General features: G+C 42.6%; 1 pseudogene; it reads left to right on the top strand.

Annotated features, from left to right (window-relative positions):
• Nucleotides 1-3,685: 3,685 nt before the first annotated feature.
• Nucleotides 3,686-20,228, top strand: LOC115163011 (nucleolar MIF4G domain-containing protein 1-like; annotated as a pseudogene).
• The last annotated feature ends 1,753 nt before the right edge of the window (nt 20,229-21,981 follow it).

Genomic DNA, 21,981 nt, shown 5'->3' with positions numbered 1-21,981 from the left:
AAAATGCAATAAGTAATTTATGGAAACATAACAAATAAAAAACATTTTATAACACCAATAATAAAAAGAATACAATGTTGACACTGGTGTGTTAGGCAATAGAAAGAGCACTAGCTGAGACAGGTAGAAAAGTTGTGTGGAAAATACTCAGTAGGGTCTCTCACTACTAACCAAATATAGTTTGTTTTGGAGGGCGACTGTTTTATAGGCATATGCACTTAGTCCTGCATGTTATATTAATTCCAAAATAATACATGAATGTACTGTTGTTGTGTTGAATATCATCTGTAAAGACAAAACACTTAAAACCGTTTTTTTTGGGCTTACCCTGTTTGCTTCCTGTGTGAAATAAAATGTAAACAAAGACACATTGTAAACAATGATGGAATGGCATACCTGTTAAAGACCTGTATTAACCTAATGGTGCTGATAATGGTTGTACCTTTACATATTTAAATCAGCCCAAGGCCAGCCTTGACATGTGCCATAAAATGCATGAAGTCAATCGCTTGGCCTGACAAATTAAATATTTTTGAGATAATATGCGATCCCATCGATGTGGATAGGGGGGTGCTCCCTCTCCTGTTTCCTGAGGTCCACGATCAACTCCTTCGTTTTGTTGACGTTGAGGGAGAGGTTATTTTCCTGGCACCACTTCGCCAGGGCCCTCACCTCCTCCCTGTAGGCTGTCTAGTCATTGTGGCCACGCAGTCATGGCTGAACAGGGAGTACAGGAGGGGGCTGAGTATGCACCCATGTGGGGCCCCTGTGTTGAGGATCAGCAAAGTGGAGGTGTTGTTTCCTACCTTCACCACCTGGGGGCGGCCCGTCAGGAAGTCCAGGACCCAGTTGCATAGGGCGTGGTTCAGACCCAGGGCCCAAGCTTAATGATGAGCTTGGAGGGTACTATGGTGTTTAATGCTGAGCTATAGTCAATGAACAGCATTCTTACATAGGAAATCCCCTTGTCCAGATGGGATAGAGCAGTGTGCAGTGCCATGGTAATTGCATCGTCTGTGGATCTATTGGGGCGGTATGAAAAGAGGTGATATTATCTTTGACTAGTCTCTCAAAGCACTTCATGATGACAGAAGTGAGTGCTACAGGCGGAAATAATTTAGTTCAGTTACCTTTGCTTTCTTGGGTACAGGAACAATGGTGGACATCTTGAAGCGGGGACAGCAGACTGAGATAGGGAGAGACTGAATATGTCCGTAAACACTCCAGCCAGCTGGTCTTAGCATGCTCTGAGGACGTGGCTAGGGATGCCATCTGCGCCAGCAGCTTTGCGAGAGTTAACACGTTTAAATGTCTTACGTCGGCCACGGAGAAGGAGAACCCACAGTCCTTGGGAGCGGCCGTGACGGTGGCAGTGTGTTATCCTCAAAGCGGGCGAAGAAGGTGTTTAGCTTGTCCGGGAGCAAGACGTCGGTGTCCGTGACGTGGCTGGTTTTCCCTTTGTAATCAGTGATTGTCTGTAGACCCATCCACATACATCTTGTGTCTGAGCCATTGAATTGCGACTCCACTTTGTCTCTGTACTGACATTTTCCCTGTTTGATTGGCTTACTGAGGGAATAACTACACTGTTTGTATTCAACCATGTTCCCAGTCACCTTGCCTTCACAGTCTACTGCTATACTGCTAACCTTGATAGAAAAGCAACACATTAAGGCCTATAACTTGTAAATAATGTTCTCTATTGTTGTTCTGTAAGCTTGATTATGCTGTGTATTGTTAGCCTATCAGCCTTGTTGCCTCTTGTAATGCATGTTCAACACTGCAAAATGTGCCTTTGCTGACCTTGATCGATAATCATGACAATATAGCTTGTAAATAATCTTCTCTCTGTTATTATTCTTTTAAACTAGGTAAGAGGCATTTACTGTATACTGAAAACCTTGATAGATAAGAAGCACATATCAGCCTACAACTTGTAAATTATTATCGCCATTGCTGTTCAGAAAGTGTGATTATGCTGTGTCTTAAGAGCCTGGTTGATATGCATTATATTTAACTTGGAAATAAATTAATTTTCTTTTTGATTGAAAAGTTTGGTATTTGTGTTTCCTTTTTGTTGTTGAGTGTGTATTGATTTCAGGACCATGGATAGCACCAGGTAATTTAAAGCTGTGTTCCTGGAATGACACAGTCCCCCTCCAAAACGACACATATTTGGTTAGTAGAGACTCTACTGTGTATTTCCCACCCCACTTTAGCTGAGACAGGTAGAAAAACTTTATCTCTAAAGTGCCAACAAGTATCCCACATACTGTGTATTGCATTGCAGTGATTGGAGTGGATGGAGTAAGGAGTCACAAGTACTCTGTATTAAACCCGTTGCCCAGCACAAGAGACCCATTTCATTTTTACAGACTATATTGAGTAATTCCAATAACATATATTTGTAGTTTATTAAAACGTGTATTTCTTTAAATATAGCCTACACAACAGCTTTCAACATAGCAGTATTTGTGTAAACTTTCAAAAGAAATGCTGGTATAAATAATATAAGAAAAAAAAGAAAATACGTCAAATTATAAATGTATTTTTTCGAAGGTGGTGTGCTGTGAAAAAAATATCGATATTCGCATAGTTTAGCATGTCTTTGCAGGGGGCTCTTATTTTTTAATCCATGATCGTGCTCCAGCATAATATTCTGCTGCTAGGAGAACGGTAATTCAGCCAAAATCTCCTTGAATGGGTTGTTACTAGTTAACACAGTTACAAAGTCCTAATTATGGCTAAACCCCACCGATTTCTACAATTTATCTTGTTAAAAACTGATTTTAAACCTTAACTCTAACTTTAACTACACGGTTAGCCTATATTGTATATCATACAAATTCATGAAAACACAAAAAAAAAATCGTATTCATTTAAGGTTAGGTTTGGGCATAAGGTTAGCAGTGTGGTTAAGATTAGGGATACGTTTAAAATCAGATTTTAAGAAGCTACATTGTAGAATAGGCGGGTTGCAGACATAATTATGACTTTGTGGATGTGGTAACTAGTGACGACCAAAAATAAATGACATCATCATTCCGCGCTAAAAAATGATAGGTTTCCTGAGTCGTTTGTCAACAAAAATGTCTTGCCTCATGAAGACTGGATACATGTGTCTAATTATTTGACGTTTTAAGATAAGTTTTGTTCAACTATTTCAAGTGTTCCGGAGTAACGACGGTAGGGGTTATTTCACTTAAGTAGGTGGTAGGTAGACTTTTGCTTCATAGACGAGCTTTTTTGCTTCATACACAGGCATGTTTGCTTCTTGCCAAGCTTGAAACTCGTAGACGCATCGAAAGGAATTTAATTATAAAAGTCTGTGTCTTTCGTCAAGTAACAATAAGATCATAGTTAAGTAGTTAACGATAGTTATCTCTGTTGCAAAGATGAAAGGCAAGGGAAAGCCAAGAGGGAAGGTGTAATATTCATATGTGAATACATACTGAATTATAATTGGATGCATTTTACCGCCGTATCCTACTGTGCAGTGATTGGTTAAGACCACCCAGACGGTTAGGGCATCGTCAGTTGATCGTGGTTGGAGATAGGCGAACATGTAGTTGTAGCTAGTTAATAAAGAGTTATGTTAAGAAACATCCTGTAGTTCTGCGTTTTATTATTTGTACAAAGCGTACAAAACAAGACAGAAGGAAAGACAGGAAAATTGCAAAAGTATATGGTGACAGTTAACGACTTTGTAAAGAGTAAGGTATGCTGTGATGAAACGGAAGATGGCTGTAGTTTGAGATTTGTTAAGAAGAAAAGTAGAAGTGATGCTTAAGGCGAAAAGAAAGATAAAAAGACAAAGTAAGGACCGCTATGAAGGCTAACGTTACAAGCCTCTCAAAGCATCCACTGGTGACAGTGAGGAAGTTGCAACCCCATCTGATAAACAACAAACAAAGGTGAATTGAAAATTGAAGAAAGATGAGCCAGCAACTCAACAGCCCAAGTCAACTCCTGTTGAGACTGCAGTTTAGAGAAGGCTGAGAAAACAGGACCGAAGAAACCATCTAAGAAAGCAAAGCGAAGAAGCAGACTCGAGGAATCAAGGAAAAAAAGCAATTTTGGAAGCAAATGTTGCCGAGGACCGAGAAATTAAGAGATTGGAGGGATCTCTTGGGTATAACAAGAGGAAAAACAATTTGCTGATGATGGACTTGATTACATTTTGGGTGTACTGGATGCAGGGTCGGCAGCTTCAGGGATGATGTATGACAGTGATGACGACATGGACATTGCCAAAAAGAAATTCAGGAAGTTGGAAGACAGTGAATCTGAAATGTCCGGCAAGGAGGAGGAAGAACAAGGACAAGACTCTGAAGAGGAGGGCAGCGAACTAGACAGTGATGGAGATCTGGACACCGATGCGGAGGAAGGCAAGTATGTGGAGGAAGACGAGATTGATGAGGATGAAGAAGGAATGGATGAGAGTGGTGGAGCAGGTTCGGAAGAAGAAAATTAAGAGGAATGAGTTGAGACTCAAAGCTTGCAGGGCCTAAGGCAGAAACTGTAAATTGACCAATTAGAATCTAATTTGTGAATTTCAGCAAAAATGTATGTTTTGTATTCCTGGACACAGATTATGCCTACTAGTCCTGGACTAAAAAGAAAGCTCAATGGAGAATCTCCACTGAAAATACTTTTTAATCCAGCATCAGGCTTAATCTGTGTCCCGGAAACTGGACATAAATGTATAGACTGAGAATTAAACACTATTCTGTATAAATAGGCTGCCGTGTCAGCAGGCAAATATGTGCCTCCTCACCTACGGGACACCAGCGATGATAAGCGCAAAGCTGAGTTAGAGAGACTGAAGAGACAAGTCAAAGGACTTGTGAACCAGTAAGGCCATTCAAATTTGATTTAAAGTGTAGGAAGTATGCATTTTTACTAACCAATATAACAACATAGTGTGGTCAAAGACTTAACTTAGTTGTAGTCACAATCTAGTTACCTGTAAGTAAAAACATAGTCATTTTTTTGTGTTATTACATATTTATGAACTTATTTCCAGATATCTTTGAAACTACCCACAATGCACTGTTTCTCAATGTCATATGTAGGATCTACTCTGTTTTACCGAGTTCGTATGCTAGCTCAAGCATGTAATTATATTCCAGACCAAGTGTTAGCGGTGGTGAGCTACAATCCACCAATCACAGGAAGTGTGATGTAAACAAGAAGCAGATGGGGCACCTGCTGCCATGCAGAAGGCTCTTCATGGACCTTGTGGCTGTGTTATCTAGCGGGGGCCGGTAAGCGTGGCACGCTCGAAAGAAGGAGAAAATCATATCAGCTCTGATTTTGTAGTACCTAGTCTGTTCTCCGTTTTGTTTTGTAAACTTTTCAGCATGTTCTCTGTGAAATAGGCTACAGCAGTTTTTAACTTTTTCCACCTTCGCTTAGTGCTAGCACGCTAGCTGACAGACACAAGTATGGGTAGCTGCAGCTCAATATGGCAACCGGAGTATGGGCGAGTGGGTGTGTCTAAGGGAGTGGGTGTATGGAAAGCGAATCAGCTAATTGGGCAGGTTTGTATCCACTCAAGAATGTTTTGCGTGGCTGATTGGGGTGCACAACGAGTCGATACGCCGGCGACCAGTGCAATGGTGTTGTATTGGCCTGCCTGCCGACTTGAAATACTTCTTACTGGCTATCACGGTCATGTCGCTGCTGTAGCTCAAGTGGCAATTTTTTTTAAATGCGTATACCAATGCAAATCTATATTTGACATGTTATGTTTATGCTACCTACCCTTTAATTATATATATTTTTAAGTTGAACCCCTTTAAAAAAAACACTATCCAACCTCAGTTCAACACCTAGCGACCTCACCAAGCGATTTTTCTTTTGCCTTTTGGTATAATTGTTTTGGAATGATAGTCACAGAAACCAGGGTTTGAGTCTCAGTCAGGGTACTCCCCTAATTAACTACGTTGGTGTCAGGTGCTGGATAGCACCACAATTGGGCCCTATGGGCCCTGGTCAAAAATAGGGCACTATATAGGGAATAAGGTGACATTTGGGATGCAGGCATAAAGTAAGGGAGCTAGTTACAGTCAACTAAGAATTACGATTGAATCCTAATGGATTTGTAGCAGGTGTAGTTGTCTAGAAGGTCTTGGTGACCTTTAGTTTACCTTTAGTTCACCCCTGTATGCTCCTCTGATAAGGGCACAGAAAGAAGAAAATAGTATTTTGTAACAACACAGTCTGTGTGAGAAAAGGAGTAACCATTAACCAGTGAATGATCATTAGCTTGTGGTTTGTTTGATTTACGTGCTCAGTGTGACTTGTCTCCAGTTCCTTTATAAGCCCCCACCCCCGTTTGATTAATGGGAAAGTGGCAGTTCACACCTTGCCTTCCTATTAGCATTATCTCTCTGTCAGGCTTACTCCCCACCCGTCAGTAAATGACCACACACAATCAAACTTGAAACACACACACGTTCACATACCCTCCAGCAATTCAAGGTTCCAATGACTTGCTTTATTTTCTGTTCTTTGACAACAATGTACCATTTTGCAGGTGGGGACTAATTTCTTGGAGAGAGTGGTGCGGAAGTTTGACGGAATGTACAAGACCCCGGTGGCCATGGTGGCACATCTCTACAACTTCCAGGTGGTGCACGCCCTCCTCACCATTGACATCCTGAAGATGATGGTTGGGGCCTTCACCGAAAAAGGACATGGTTCTGTTCATGCTGAAAAATGTAGGCTTCGCCCTGCGGAAGGATGATGCCCTGGCTCTGAAAGAGCTCATCTCTGGGGCCCAGCGGAAAGCCAGCGGTGTGGGCACCAAGTTTCAGGATGAAAACAGGGTACGGTCTTTCACAGCTACCACACAACACCACTCTCAACACAGGGGCGAAAATCTGATATCAACTTTGGAGGGGTCAATTCATTAAATTTTCTCAAGAGCAATTCCTGAGGGGGACACCAAAAGTAGTGCTGTAACACATAGCCTACATTGTAATATGGTAAATGTATATTGAGGAACCAAAGAAATAAGGTGTTTGCCGTACTCCTAACTACCGGTACCCAAAACTACACAACTAATCACAACAGCAATACCATTGCCTTTAACAAATCTTAGTTCAGTCACCAGTTTAAGTTGAGAGTGGGGGTATCCATGGCATTTTCCAATTATGTTCCTATTTTACAAGTAAAAAAAATTGAGAACCTTTCATAATGTTGCCAAACAAAGACTCAACAAACTTCCTGAGACTCCCTGTCTCTGCCAGTCTGTCCCTGCATATCTGTCCCCAACTCTGCTGTCTGTGTGCCATCTGTTGCCTGCTCTGCCTAATGACATCATTGTGAAACATTTCCATTAGAATTTAATTTCTTTCTTATGAACATTTTATCAACTAGTCTTTGAGATATTAGGCTACTAGGGTTCTTACTATGCGTTTTGGTGTATTGAAAAATACTCTGATGTCCGTCTTTTATTTTTCTGCCATTTTTCTACCTGGCTGGCTGGCTGGCTGACTGGCTGGCTGGCTACACACACAGTGTTTAGGTTATTTACAGTAGGAGATGGGCTTCTATCATCTTCAATCATTCTATTTGGGCTTCGATCTAAAAGGTAGCTAGCAAATGTGAAACGGATTAAAATGACAAGAGTTGACAGCTGTATGAGTTCACCATTTACACAACATATGCTGCAACCTTTTGTCATTTTAATAGTTTGTTTCATATTGGCTGGCTTCCAACAATAGCTGAATTTGCAAAGCTAGCGAGCACCAATTCAGTTTCAGTGGTGTTTGCTATAATCTTTGCTACTCGGGTTAAATAAAGGTGAAATAAAATAAATAAATAAAAGTTCCCGTGCGACAATTTAGCTTTTGCAACGTGACCATTAAATATATTTAAGACAATGGTAGAAGAGAGTGTAGTTCTGTTCAGTTTGGATTTCAGTTTATCGCTAACCTTATCACAGGGACTTCGAAGCACTAACTTACATCATCTGCATGCTGATCTTGGAATAAATTGACGATAGCAAAGATTCCATCTTTGACGACGCCACATAAATGGAATAGGTACTAGCTAGCTTAATAGTTAATATTTGCGCGCTAGCTCTGCATATTCAGCTAGTGTGTGTGCGCGATTGACTGGATTAACCTCACGTCAGTTACGTGCATTGAGTGCCTTTCAGACAGTAGATACGACCTCTCTGTTACCTAGCAAGCTAAGGAATTGGCAGTGGATCAAACCATTGTGAGGCAAAGGGTGGGGGGGTTGCAATCTTTTGAAACTTAAAAACGCGCTATTAAATGTCTATAATCAGCACAATTGCTTTCATTGCGTATTATTAATATTATTTAAATTACATAGTTATGTTTCAATTATATATTGGGGGGGACAAATCATATTTTTCCCAGGATGGGGGGGTCATGTCCCCCCCGTCCCCCCCGGGATTTCCGCCCCTGTCTCAACATCACCCTCTGTCTATACTCTGACCTTATTGGTGATAACGCTTTCGAGCATGGTCATTTAACATTTTACTCATTTAGCAGCACTTATCCAGAGCAACTCGCAATTAGCATTCCTTAGCAGTCATAAATGAACAACAAGCCAACTCTCTTCTGAATATCATCTCTGTTGGCTCTGAAGAACAACGATATGAGGAAGATCCCAGTCCATGACCCAGAGCCTGTTGAGAGACTGCAAAAGCTACAGAGAACTCTGGTGGGATATGGATCTGATTAACTTAATATTTACTAACAAACTGTCATATCATAACCTCAAAACCATTCTTTGCTCAGCGATGAAATATTCTTCCATTGTTGATGTTTCAACCACAAGAATATATCACTTGTACCTTTTAGCTAAAACCACCAGGGGGCACTAGAATCTCACATAGCAGTTTATGTTTAAGCAATAAGGCACGAGGGGGTGAGGTATATGGCCAATATTCCACAGCTAAGGGCTGTTCTTATGCACGACGCAACGCGGAGTACCTAGACACAGCCCAGAGGTGCCGTATTGCTATTATAGACTGGTTACCAATGTAATTAGAGCAGTAAAAATACATGATTTGTCATACCTTTGGTATACGGTCTGATATACCACGGCTGTCAGCCAATCGGCATTCAGGGCTTGAACCACCCAGTTTATAATATAGGTTTGAGCACCCAGATGAGGGGAGTGTGAAGGAGTAAGGTGAGGTTGCCCCTAGACGCTGATCTTGGGTCAGTTTAGCATTTACCCCACTTACATTTAAGGTTGGGATTGGGGAAGGGGAAGCTGTGCCTCCCGGAGCATTATGTGAATAATGTTTTAACTGTTGTGTTCAGATCCACCAGAGTTCAGGGGCCAATGATGTGAAGCTGAGGGTCTATTTGGAGAACCTCTTGGCTGCAGAGCAGGTGGGCCGCTGGTGGATCGTGGGGCAGAGCATCCATGATAGGTGACCAGGGTAACATGACATCAAAACAGACAACTGCAGAAGGAAAGGTACTAGAACCATAAAAGATCTGAGGCCGTATGCATCTAGTGTCTCAGAATAGTCCTGCTGATTCAAACCATATAATCTTATTTAGATGGGGGGGGGGGGGGGGGGGGGGATTCTAGATTAGCACTCAGAGATGCTTGGTACATATGGCCCCTGGTGTTCCACCAAATCATTGCTGCAACTCTTTCATATGAACATTTGAGAAGTGACGTGCGGTGAGGTCGGTGGCTGGCTAGGCACTGGCTATTATCAAAGCCTGATTTACTGACAAATAAACCTTGATGAATGCCAAGTTCACCATACAACAGATAGCTCCAACAACCAGTGACATTATCTATTAACTGAAATTGACAAACAATTCTCACCCATTGTAAAAACCAATGTAGCCAAGATACAAAAGCGATAGCCTCAGATGGCGACATATTTCATATCATCCCCGACAAAATGGCACACTGCTCAACTCAGCTCGGCCATAGACTGATGTAGCATCCACAGTTACATTTCATCCAAATAGTTTGCAACGCAAACTCCCTAGCCTTTCACAATGGATTTACAATTCTTCCAATGCACCGCGAGTGAAATGCACGCATGCACACACACAATAATATTATTATGTGAAATATTATTACACACGTGATGAATACGGTTTTGAAGAAAATCCCATATCAACAATTGACATGACTGAAAAGTGTTTCTTCAAAACAAAATTCTAGCTTGATAAAGGAAATGCGTCAAAGGGATGTTGTCTATTCCCATGTTCATCCAATAGTAGCCTAAACCGCAAATTGCAAAGGAAAATGCATTTACTTGTGATTTAAGTCTATTCGTCTGTCCTAGAAAGATGTGTCAGCATCGAGTAATTGTCTCTGGCCCCCTCCCAGTTAGGGGGAGTGATGAGCTCTACAGCAGAGTCTCACAACTCAATCGCTGGATGAAAACTGTTTTCTGCCCCTCCCAAAAGATAGAATTTGTAGATAACTGGCCCTCTTTCTGGGATTCACCCACAAACAGGACCAAGCCTGGCCTGCTGAGGAGTGACGGACTCCATCCTAGCTGGAGGGGTGCTCTCATCTTATCTACGAACATAGACAGGGCTCTAACTCCTCTAGCTCCACAATGAAATAGGGTGCAGGCCAGGCAACAGGCTGTTAGCCAGCCTGCCAGCTTAGTGGAGTCTGCCACTAGCACAGTTAGCGTAGTCAGCTCAGCTTTCCCCATTGAGACCGTGTCTGTGCCTCGATCTTGGTTGGGCAAAATTAAAAATGGCGGTGTTCGCTTCAGTAATCTTACTAGTATAAAGACCTCCTCCATTCCTGCCATTATTGAAAGAGATTGTGATACTTCACATCTCAAAATTGGGTTACTTAATGTTAGATCCCTCACTTCCAAGGCAGTTATAGTCAATGAACTAATCACTGATCATAATCTTGATGTGATTGGCCTGACTGAAACATGGCTTAAGCCTGATGAATTTACTGTGTTAAATGAGGCCTCACCCCCTGGTTACACTAGTGACCAAACCCCCCGTGCATCCGGCAAAGGCGGAGGTGTTGCTAACATTTACGATAGCAAATTTCAATTTACAAAAAAAAAAACAATGACGTTTTCGTCTTTTGAGCTTCTAGTCATGAAATCTATGCAGCCTACTCAATCACTTTTTATAGCTACTGTTTACAGGCCTCCTGGGCCATATGCAGTGTTCCTTACTGAGTTCCCTGAATTCCTATCGGATCTTGTAGTCATAGCAGATAATATTCTAATTTTTGGTGACTTTAACATTCACATGGAAAAGTCCACAGACCCACTCCAAAAGGCTTTCGGAGCCATCATCGACTCAGTGGGTTTTGTCCAACATGTCTCTGGACCTACTCACTGCCACAGTCATACTCTGGACCTAGTTTTGTCCCATGGAATAAATGTTGTGGATCTTAATGTTTTTCCTCATAATCCTGGATTATCGGACCACCATTTTATTGCGTTTACAATTGCAACAAATAATCTGCTCAGACCCCAACCAAGGAAGATTAAAAGTCGTGCTATAAATTCTCAGACAACCCAAAGATTCCTTGATGCCCTTCCAGACTCCCTCTGCCTACCCAAGGACGTCAGAGGACAAGAATCAGTTAACCACCTAACCGAGGAACTCAATTCAACCTTGCGCAATACCCTAGATGCAGTTGCACCCCTAAAAATTAAAAACATCTGTCATAAGAAACTAGCTCCCTGGTATACAGAAAATACACAAGCTCTGAAGCAAGCTTCCAGAAAATTGGAACGGAAATGGCGCCACACCAAACTGGAAGTCTTCCGACTAGCTTGGAAAGACAGTACCGTGCAGTATCGAAGAGCCCTCACTGCTGCTCGATCATCCTATTTTTCCAACTTAATTGAGGAAAATAAGAACAATCCGAAATTTATTTTTGATACTGTCGCAAAGCTAACTAAAAAGCAGCATTCGCAAATGGAGGATGGCTTTCACTTCAGCAGTAATACATTTATGAACTTTTTTGAGGAAAAGATCATGATCATTAGAAAGCAAATTACGGACTCCTCTTTAAATCTGGGTATTCCTCCAGGGCTTCATTGTCCAGAGTCTGCACAACTCTGCCAGGACCTTGGCTCAAGGGAGATACTAAAGTGTTTTAGTACTATATCTCTTGACACAATGATGAAAATAATCATGGCCTCCAAACCCTCAAGCTGCATACTGGACCCTATTCCAACTAAACTACTGAAAGAGCTGCTTCCTGTGCTTGGCCCTCCTATGTTGAACATAATAAACGGCTCTCTATCCACCGGATGTGTACCAAGCTCACTAAAAGTGGCAGTAATAAAGCCTCTCTTGAAAAAGCCGAATCTTGACCCAGAAATTATAAAAAACTATCGGCCTATATCGAATCTTCCATTCCTCTCAAATATTTTAGAAAAAGTTGTTGCGCAGCAACTCACTGCCTTCCTGAAGACAAACAATGTATACGAAACGCTTCAGTCTGGTTTTAGACCCCATCATAGCACTGAGACTGCACTTGTGAAGGTGGTAAATGACCTTTTAATGACGTCAGACCGAGGCTCTGCATCTGTCCTCATGCTCCTAGATCTTAGTGCCGCTTTTGATACCATCGATCACCACATTCTTTTGGAGAGATTGGAAACCCAAATTGGTCTACATGGACAAGTTCTGGCCTGGTTTAGATCTTATCTGTCGGAAAGATATCAGTTTGTCTCTGTGAATGGTTCGTCCTCTGACAAATCAATTGTAAATTTCGGTGTTCCTCAAGGTTCCGTTCTAGGACCACTATTGTTTTCACTATATATTTTACCTCTTGGGAATGTCATTCGAAAACATAATGTTAAATTTCACTGCTATGCGGACGACACACAGCTGTACATTTCAATGAAACATGGTGAAGCCCCAAAATTGCTCTCGCTAGAAGCCTGTGTTTCAGACATAAGGAAGTGGATGGCTGCAAATTTTCTACTTTTAAACTCGGACAAAACAGAGATGCTTGTCCTAGGTCCCAAGAAACAAAGAGATCTTCTGTTGAATCTGACAATTAATCTGGATGGTTGTACAGTCGTCTCAAATAAAACTGTGAAGGACCTCGGCGTTACTCTGGACCCTGATCTCTCTTTTGAAGAACATATCAAGACTGCTTCAAGGACAGCTTTTTTCCATCTACGTAACATTGCAAAAATCAGAAACTTTCTGTCCAAAAATGACGCAGAAAAATTAATCCATGCTTTTGTTACTTCTAGGCTCGACTACTGCAATGCTCTACTTTCCGGCTACCCGGATAAAGCACTAAACAAACTTCAATTAGTGCTAAATACGGCTGCTAGAATCCTGACTAGAACCAAAAAATTTGATCATATTACTCCAGTGCTAGCTTCCCTACACTGGCTTCCTGTTAAGGCAAGGGCTGATTTCAAGGTTTTGCTGCTAACCTACAAAGCATTACATGGGCTTGCTCCTACCTATCTTTCCGATTTGGTCCTGCCGTACATACCTACACGTACGCTACGGTCACAAGACGCAGGCCTCCTAATTGTCCCTAGAATTTCTAACCAACGGCTGGAGGTAGGGCTTTCTCCTATAGAGCTCCATTTTTATGGAATGGTCTGCCTACCCATGTGAGAGACGCAGACTCAGTCTCAACCTTTAAGTCTTTACTGAAGACTTATCTCTTCAGTAGGTCCTATGATTAAGTATAGTCTGGCCCAGGAGTGTGAAGGTGAACGGAAAGGCTGGAGCAACGAACCGCCCTTGCTGTCTCTGCCTTGTCGGTTCCCCTCTTCCCACTGGGATTCTCTGCCTCTAACCCTTTTACAGGGGCTGAGTCACTGACTTACTGGTGTTCTTCCATGCCGTCCATGGGAGGGGTGCGTCACTTGAGTAGGTTGAGCCACTGACGTGGTCTTCCTGTCTGGGTTGGCGCCCCCCCCCCTTGGGTTGTGCCGTGGCGGACATCTTTGTGGGCTATACTCGGCCTTGTCTTCGGACGGTAAGTTGGTGGTTGTAGATATCCCTCTAGTGGTGTGGGGGCTGTGCTTTGGCAAAGTGGGTGGGGTTATATCCTGCCTGTTTGGCCCTGTCCGGGGGTATCATCGGATGGGGCCACAGTGTCTTCTGATCCCTCCTGTCTCAGCCTCCAGTATTTATGCTGCAGTAGTTTATGTGTCGGGGGGCTAGGGTCAGTCTGTTACATCTGGAGTATTCTCTTGTCTTATCCGGTGTCCTGTGTGAATGTAAATATGCTCTCTCTAATTCTCTCTTTCTTTCTTTCTCTCGGAGGACCTGAGCCCTAGGACTGCCTGGCATGATGACTCCTTGCTGTCCCCAGTCCACCTGGCCATGCTGCTGCTCCAGTTTCAACTGTTCTGCCTGCGGCTACGGAACCCTGACCTGTTCACCGGACGTGCTTGTTGCACCCTTGACAATTACTATGATTATTATTATTTGACCATGCTGGTCATTTACGAACATTTTAACATCTTGACCATGTTCTGTTATAATATCCACCCGGCACAGCCAGAAGAGGACTGGCCACCCCTCATAGCCTGGTTCCTCTCTAGGTTTCTTCCTAGGTTTTTGGCCTTTCTCAGGAGTTTTTCCTAGGGAGTTTTTCCCAGCCACCGTGCTTCTTTCACATGCATTGCTTGCTGTTTGGGGTTTTAGGCTGGGTTTCTGTACAGCACTTTGAGATTTCAGCTGATGTACGAAGGGCTATATAAATAAATTTGATTTGATTTTGATTTGACTTTAGGGTGAACCTCTTGGTGACAGTGCTGTAGGGCCAAGGCTGACAAACGGATCAAACATGGCTTTAATTTTAACACTGATATTGTCCAAAATGTTGTAAAACATTCCTCTCGTCTCTGATCAGTTGTGTGCTCCGGGATGCTGTGTCTGTTAGGCCGAGTGTGGTGCATTCGATCAGATTATTTTCTGTCCCTTCCTCTGATGAAGGTCAGGAAGCTCAGCTGTTGGTCTCCTGAATTATACCAAGTTTCCTTGGAAATCCAACTTGGAAAATTGTTTGAGGTGCAGTGAAGGCATGGCCCCGAGTAGATGTTTTGCGGTGGGGGTGCTGAAATTGTTTGTCTAACGGATTTTGTTCCGCTCCGCTCGTACAGGAGTAATAAAGGCCTAGTGGCACTAATTTGGCGGGGGGGAAGAAATGCTCCCAAATGTCTTTAAAAATATATATATCATTTTTAACTGTGATTTATCAGGGGGTGCTGCAGGACCCTCAGCACCACTACTTCCCACCGCTATGAGTGAAGGAGGTCCATTTACCCAGGCTGTTTTTGCTAGCTAGCTAGCTAGCTAGCTAGCTAGCTTTGTTTAGTTAAAGGGATGAGAGCACCAAATTATGTAGACACGCCCAAATGTGCAGAGCTTGCACACAACATGTTTAGGCAATACGCATGTGCAAAATATTAAATCATCTCAATGCAACAAATGCTTTCTGCCCATATAAGACATGTCTATGTCCTGGAAAGTTTACTGTTACTTACAACTGTCATGCTAATCACATTAGCGCATGCTAGTTCAACCATCCCAGTATAGGGACACCCATCAGAAAAAAACATAAAATAATGACAATTTAACCGCTTTTTTAAATGATTATTATATTTTTTTTACGCACTGCCTACCCTGACTGCATTTCACTACATTTGAGTACATTTGAATTCTGAACTAGACAACATTTTCAATGTGTTTTACTGATCATAATGCCATTTTTCTTTCATCTGTCTACTCAGTTCAGCTTAAAGGTCTTAGACCTGGCCTGGAAACGGAGAATGAGCAGACATAAGGAGAAATATCTTCTGCGTCATCATGACCAGCAAGGATTACCTGGATGCCTTTTGAGAAGCTGATACGGTGTGTTTTGTGTCCCTACCCTAATGCACTGCTGAAATGCTCTCATACCAAAGCTAGACGTTGTCACAAGTTTCAGTATGTGACACTACATTATTTTCTGTGTACAGGATGGGTCTAAAGGACCAGCAGGAGAGAGAGATTGTCCACCTACTGATGGATTGTTGCCTCCAGGAGAAGAGATTCAATGCCTTTTATGCTGTACTGGGAGATAAATTCTATGAGCATGACAGGCAGTTCCAGGTAAGAGAACAGGGCCCGTAATTATAAAGCCTCTCAGAGTGCTGATCTAGGATCAGTTTAGTCTTTTAGATCATAATGAGTAAGATTACATGGACAGAGGCGCTTTATGAATACAGGCCCAGACATTAGAATGGTTCATTTTTGCTCCATAGTAGGGATGTTTACCTACATTTGACCGGTCATGCTGATCGGTCTATAGGTTAATTTGCATAATTTAGTGTAATTAAATTGGTGCATCTGTATTTTATCGTTAGTTCATCATGTATCTTAGTTATTACACACGCATAGCATATACAGCCTAGTTTGAGTGAAATATCATCTGTTGGAAAGCGAAATCTGCAGCTCCTCAAACAGCTGGTTGCTACTGGAGTGAAACGTGCTTTTATAAGCCCAGTCATTGCGCAATAATTCTAAATGCAATCGCGTGTTTAAAAACAGAGTTTTGATGGCCATGATTAAATAGAGAAGGATCCCAGCTTTCTATTACTACTATTTCTCAACTCGTAATTGAAGCGTGCCTCCATTCGCCATTCGAGTGCATAGACAACGGTAGGCAGGCTATCAGCACATCACCTTCCACTTTGCAAACTGAGCTGGAGGCAGTAGGCTTACACATTTTGAAAACATATAGCCCTACTTAATTGTTTGAAACCTGAACGTTTTACCTCATATTAGCCCCACAGGGGAGGGTTTCTCTGGTCGCCAGGAGGGTGGATGTGGGGTTGGGGGAATGGGATGGGAGGTTGGGGGTGGAGGATCACTTATTTTTGTTTCTTTTCCTTTTATATTGTAACTGTAACCCCCCCCCCCCCTCCAATTAAGATCTTATTGAAAAATGGTTCTTCCGACCGCCTATTATATATTGTTCCTGGATGGCAGGAAGCTTGGCCCCAGTGATGTACTGGGCCATTTGCACTTCCCTCTGTAGCGCCTTACGGTCAGATGCTGAGCTGTTGCCATACCAGGCGGTGATGCAACCGGTCAGGATGCTCTCGATGGTGCAGCTGTAGAACCTTTTGAGGATTTGGGGGCCCATGCCAAATCATTTCAGTCTCCTGAGGGGGAAAAGTTTTTGTCGTGCACTCTTCGCGACTGTCTTGGTATGTTTGGACCATGATAGTCGTTGGTGATGTGGACACCAAGGAACTTGAAACTCTCGACCCGCTCCACTACAGCCCCGTCAATGTTAATGGGGGCCTGTTCGGCCCGCCTTTTCCTGTAGTCCACGATCAGCTCCTTTGTCTTGCTCACATTGAGGGAGAGGTTGTTGTCCTGGCACCACACATCCAGTTCTCTGACCTCCTCCCTATAGGCAGTCTCATCATTGTCGGTGATCAGGCCTACCGCTGTTGTGTCGTCAGCAAACTTAATGATGGTGTTGGAGTTGTGTTTGGCCACGCAGTTGTGGGTGAAAAGGGAATACAAGAGGGGACTAAGTACACACCCCTGAGGGGCCCCAGTGTTAAGGATCAGCGTGGCAGACGTGTTGTTGCCTACCCTTACCACCTGGGGGTCGCCCGTCAGGAAGTCCAGGATCCAGTTGCAGAGGGAGGTGTTTAGTCCCAGAGTCCTTAGCTTAGTGATGAGCTTCGTGGGCACTATGGTGTTGAACGCTGAGCTGTAATCGATGAACAGCATTCTCGCATAGGTGTTCCTTTTGTCCAGGTGAGAAAGGGCGGTGTGGAGTGCGATTGAGATTGCATCATCTGTGCATCTGTTGGGGCGGTATGCGAATTGGAATGGGTCTAGGGTGTCCGGGAGGATGCTGTTGATGTGAGACATGACCAGCCTTTCAAAGCACTTCATGGTTACCGACGTGAGTGCCACGGGGCGGTAATCATTTAGGCAGGTTACCTTTGCTTCCTGGGACACAAAAGTCAGTTTTCTTTGCAAGGGTATCGTTTTCTTAGCAAGGGAGGAGAATTCTCCACCTGGGCTGACTGTGAGAGGATCAAGTACAAACTCAATGATATCCTTGGGCATGCTGTAGTCTTCAAATCTGGTGGAGAAGTTGTCCCTCAGCTGCTTGATGAAATCTTCCATCACCTATGTGACAATGCTGCGGCCTGGTCCCTCTGTCTGTCGTTTCTTCATGTGCTGAGGTGCAGTAGCCTTCCAGATGACAAGTCCAAACCGAACAACTCAATCTTCCTAGTAAAGGCCTCAAGTTTTTCCACCATGTCCACTTTTTTCCCTCTTCCTTGTAACTGCAGATTTAACCCGTTTAAATGACAGAATGTCAGCCAAAAAAGCTTTGTGTGTAGCTTACAGTTAACTCTTCAATGTTTCTGCGTCGGGCTTCTGTCTGGGGCGGAAGGCCACTTCGAAAGTTCCAGGTTTAGATTCATAATGACGTCTGAGATTTAAATGATTTGCACGCAGTGACATTTTCATTGCAAATAAGACACACTGGCTTGGCATTGGGAAAATATGGTAAGATGAACGCATATCGCTCTGTCCATTCTTCTCTGAAATGGACAGAGAGATATGCGTTCATCTTACCATATCCTCGATTTTTATTATCCACCTTTCTTTTTATACTTTTTGAGAGCGACATTTTCTCTTGCAATGAAGCTAATTGTTCTGAACGAATGTTGACATTAAAAAGAGTATTGTAGCCTAAAGTAGGCTACGTAGACCTGTTTTTCCCACCAATCTACGCACAGAGAAAGAGACAAAAATAATAATTGAATAGAGACATTGGTAAGTTTATGAGCGTAATCAAATCCAAATTGTTATTTTCACTGAATGTATTATGTGCTAATCAGATGTGTTAAATTGTGTTCCATTTGTAATGTAGTTGTGCTAATATTATATGCTAATTATGTTCTGGCCCGCCGACTATTAGCTCATAAAAAAAATTGTTGACGAACCCTGGTTTAGAATACATTTTATCAGGGTCAGATTCTTCCTACTTTCGCGTAGTCATGAAACATCTTTGGCCAGAGTCCTTTGGCTCTCCTGTAAAACTGCACCGCTGAGACTTGACCATGTGAAAAGTCTGGTATCAATGTCTGTCATTGTGTTGTGTCTCGTCAGGATTTTGGGAATTCCCAAGCTAGGAATGCTGTGGGAGGGCTTGAAGCTGTTCATCAGTCACTTCCTCCTTAAGAATGCCCAGTCCCAGGGAACAGCTGAGCAAACAGGCCTTCTGTCAGAGCGAGCCGAGGTCGCCACCAAGGCCATGGAGGCCAAAGAAACCAAACTCAAACTGTAAAACACACACAGACACGTTCGGACTCTGGGAGAATGCCAGGAGAACAAAAGAGACCTGTTTGGAGAAAATTGTCTTTATTACAAGGAACAAACCCATCAATTTAATTTCAAGACTGAAGCAATGCTGTTTTGTTTTGGGGTTTTTAAACTGTGATTTTAGATGTTGCCCCAAGGTCAATGGAAATGGCTCCTCTGGGAGGTCTTAGTCATCATATAAGTCATCTCTTTTATGAATTGCAGTATTGGCAACCACAGAGATGTTTTTTATGACATTATAAATATCAACGTTAAGTAGAGGCTTCATCAAGTGGCAATAATAATGACCATGCCACTGTGGACAATTCTATTTCCAGTGTAGTTAACACTGATGTATAAAATTTAATTCATTGTCATAATGGAAATTGCCTTTGTCTATATATTTGTACAGAAGTTATTCTGTTTTTACCATGTAGCAATGGTATGCAGTCTACTAAAATGTATGTTTCAGATGAAATAGAGGATTAATAATGTAAAACATTTGAGATGTGCATAAGGGGAAATAATAAACATTTGCATACTGAATTCATCTGATTTGATGGGTCTTGATACATGTGAATGTGCTTCCTATATGTTATGTCTCTGGAATTCTTGAAAGCTTATTTGCATAATGTCAATACACTGAGCTCACTTTCCAGGCGGACGCCACGGTTATAGGAAATAATCCTCTCGGGTGGCAGTGTGAAACAATGTCTCAAAGTTCATACAGAATTTACATGACCGTCATCATCACTGCATACCACATTTGTATTAAACTTATGTAGTTCTGACCTTGTCTATTAATATTCTGTATTATGTCACATTTTGTGTGGACCTGAGGAAGAGTAGCTGCTGCTTTCACAACAGCTAATGGGGATCCTAATAAAATACCAGTTCTGTGTGGTCCTATTGATGTTACGTTTTACCAGTCTATTGAAGTTTTACATTTGAATCCCTAGTTGATAAATCAGCTTCCTCTCAATTAAATGGCATTGTGCACTCACTAAATTCAATTATAAGTTGTATAAGTCTAAATATTTTACTTTGTGTACGACCTTAGCTATGAATTGCGTTTGAGGAGGTTGTTGACTGAGGACAAAATGAATGGCTTTGGCTATGCCATTGGCATCTGATTGTCCATAGCTAACTTTATAGGTCACTTTCTAATCTGTTGTCAGCGTCATTAGCATCGCTCTGTGACATTGTTGACCTCTTCCCATGAGCAAGCTTCCATGTTTATGACCTTGTATCAGAAGTGCCAAATGAATCACTATTCAATCTTTTCAAGTTTTTACCCTTGAATGTATCAACATTGTAAAAGATACCCAACATCATGTTCATTCACATTCTGTGTAGGCTAACACATCTGAATGAAATGACACTGGGTTTTTATTCAAATCAAATCGATTTTTATTTGTCACATACACACGGTTAGCAGATGTTAATGCGAGTGTGGCGAAATGCTTGTGCTTCTAGTTCTGACAGTGCAGTAATATCTAACAAGTAATCTTAACAATTCCCCAACAACTACCTAATACACACACATCTAAAGGGAAGAATAAGAATATGTACATGTAAATATATGGATGAGCGGCATAGGCATGGTGCAATAGATGGTATAATGTACAGTATATACATATGATATGAGTAATGTAAGATATGTTAACATTATTAAAGTGGCATTGTTTAAAGTGACTAGTGATCCATTTATTAAAGTGACCAGTGATATGAGTCTCTATGTAGGCAGCAGCCTCTCTGAGTTAGTGATTGCTGTTTAGCAGTCTGATGGCCTTGAGATAGAAGCTGTTTTTCAGTCTCTCGGTCCCATCTTTGATGCACCTTTACTGACCTCACCTTCTGGGTGGTAACGGGGTGAACATGCAGTGGCTCGGGTGGTTGTTGTCCTTGATGATGTTTTTGGCCTTCCTGTGACATCGGGTGCTGTTGGTGTCTTGGAGGGCAGGTAGTTTGTCCCCGGTGATGCGTTGTGCAGATCGCACCACCCTCTGGAGAGCGTTGCAGTTGAGGGTGGTGCAGTTGCCATACCAGGCAGTGATACAGCCCGACAGGATGCTCTCGATTGTGCATCTATAAAAGTTTGTCAGGGTTTTAGGTGACAAGCCACATTTTTTTAGCCTCCTGAGGTTGAAGAGGAGCTGTTGTGTATTCTTCACAACACTGTCTGTGTGGGTGGACCATTTTAGTTTGTCTGTGATATGTACGCCGAGGAACTTAAAACTTTCCACCTTCTCCACTACTGTCCCTTCGATGTGGATGGGGGGTGCTCCCTCTGCTGTTTCCTGAAGTCCATTATCGTCTCCTTTGTTTTGTTGACGTTGAGTGACACCACACTTTGAGTGCCCTCACCTCCTCCCTGTAGGTTGTCTCGTCGTTGTTGGTAATTAAGCCCACTACTGTTGTGTCTTCTAAACTTGATGATTGAGTTGGAGGCGTGCATGGCCACGCAGTCATGGGTGAACAGGGAGTACAGGATGGGGCTGAGCACCCACCCTTGTGGAGCCCCAGTGTTGAGGGTCAGCGAAGTGGAGATGTTGTTTCCTATCTTCACCATCTGAGGGCGGCCCGTCAGAAAGTCCAGGACCAAATTGCACAGGGCGGGGTTGAGACCCAGGACCTCCAGCTTAATGAGGAGCTT

Source organism: Salmo trutta, chromosome 2, assembly GCF_901001165.1.
Source record: "Salmo trutta chromosome 2, fSalTru1.1, whole genome shotgun sequence".
Lineage (NCBI taxonomy): Eukaryota > Metazoa > Chordata > Actinopteri > Salmoniformes > Salmonidae > Salmo > Salmo trutta.
The sequence above is the reverse complement of the archived record's forward strand: the minus strand, read 5'-3'. Positions and strand labels throughout refer to the sequence as shown.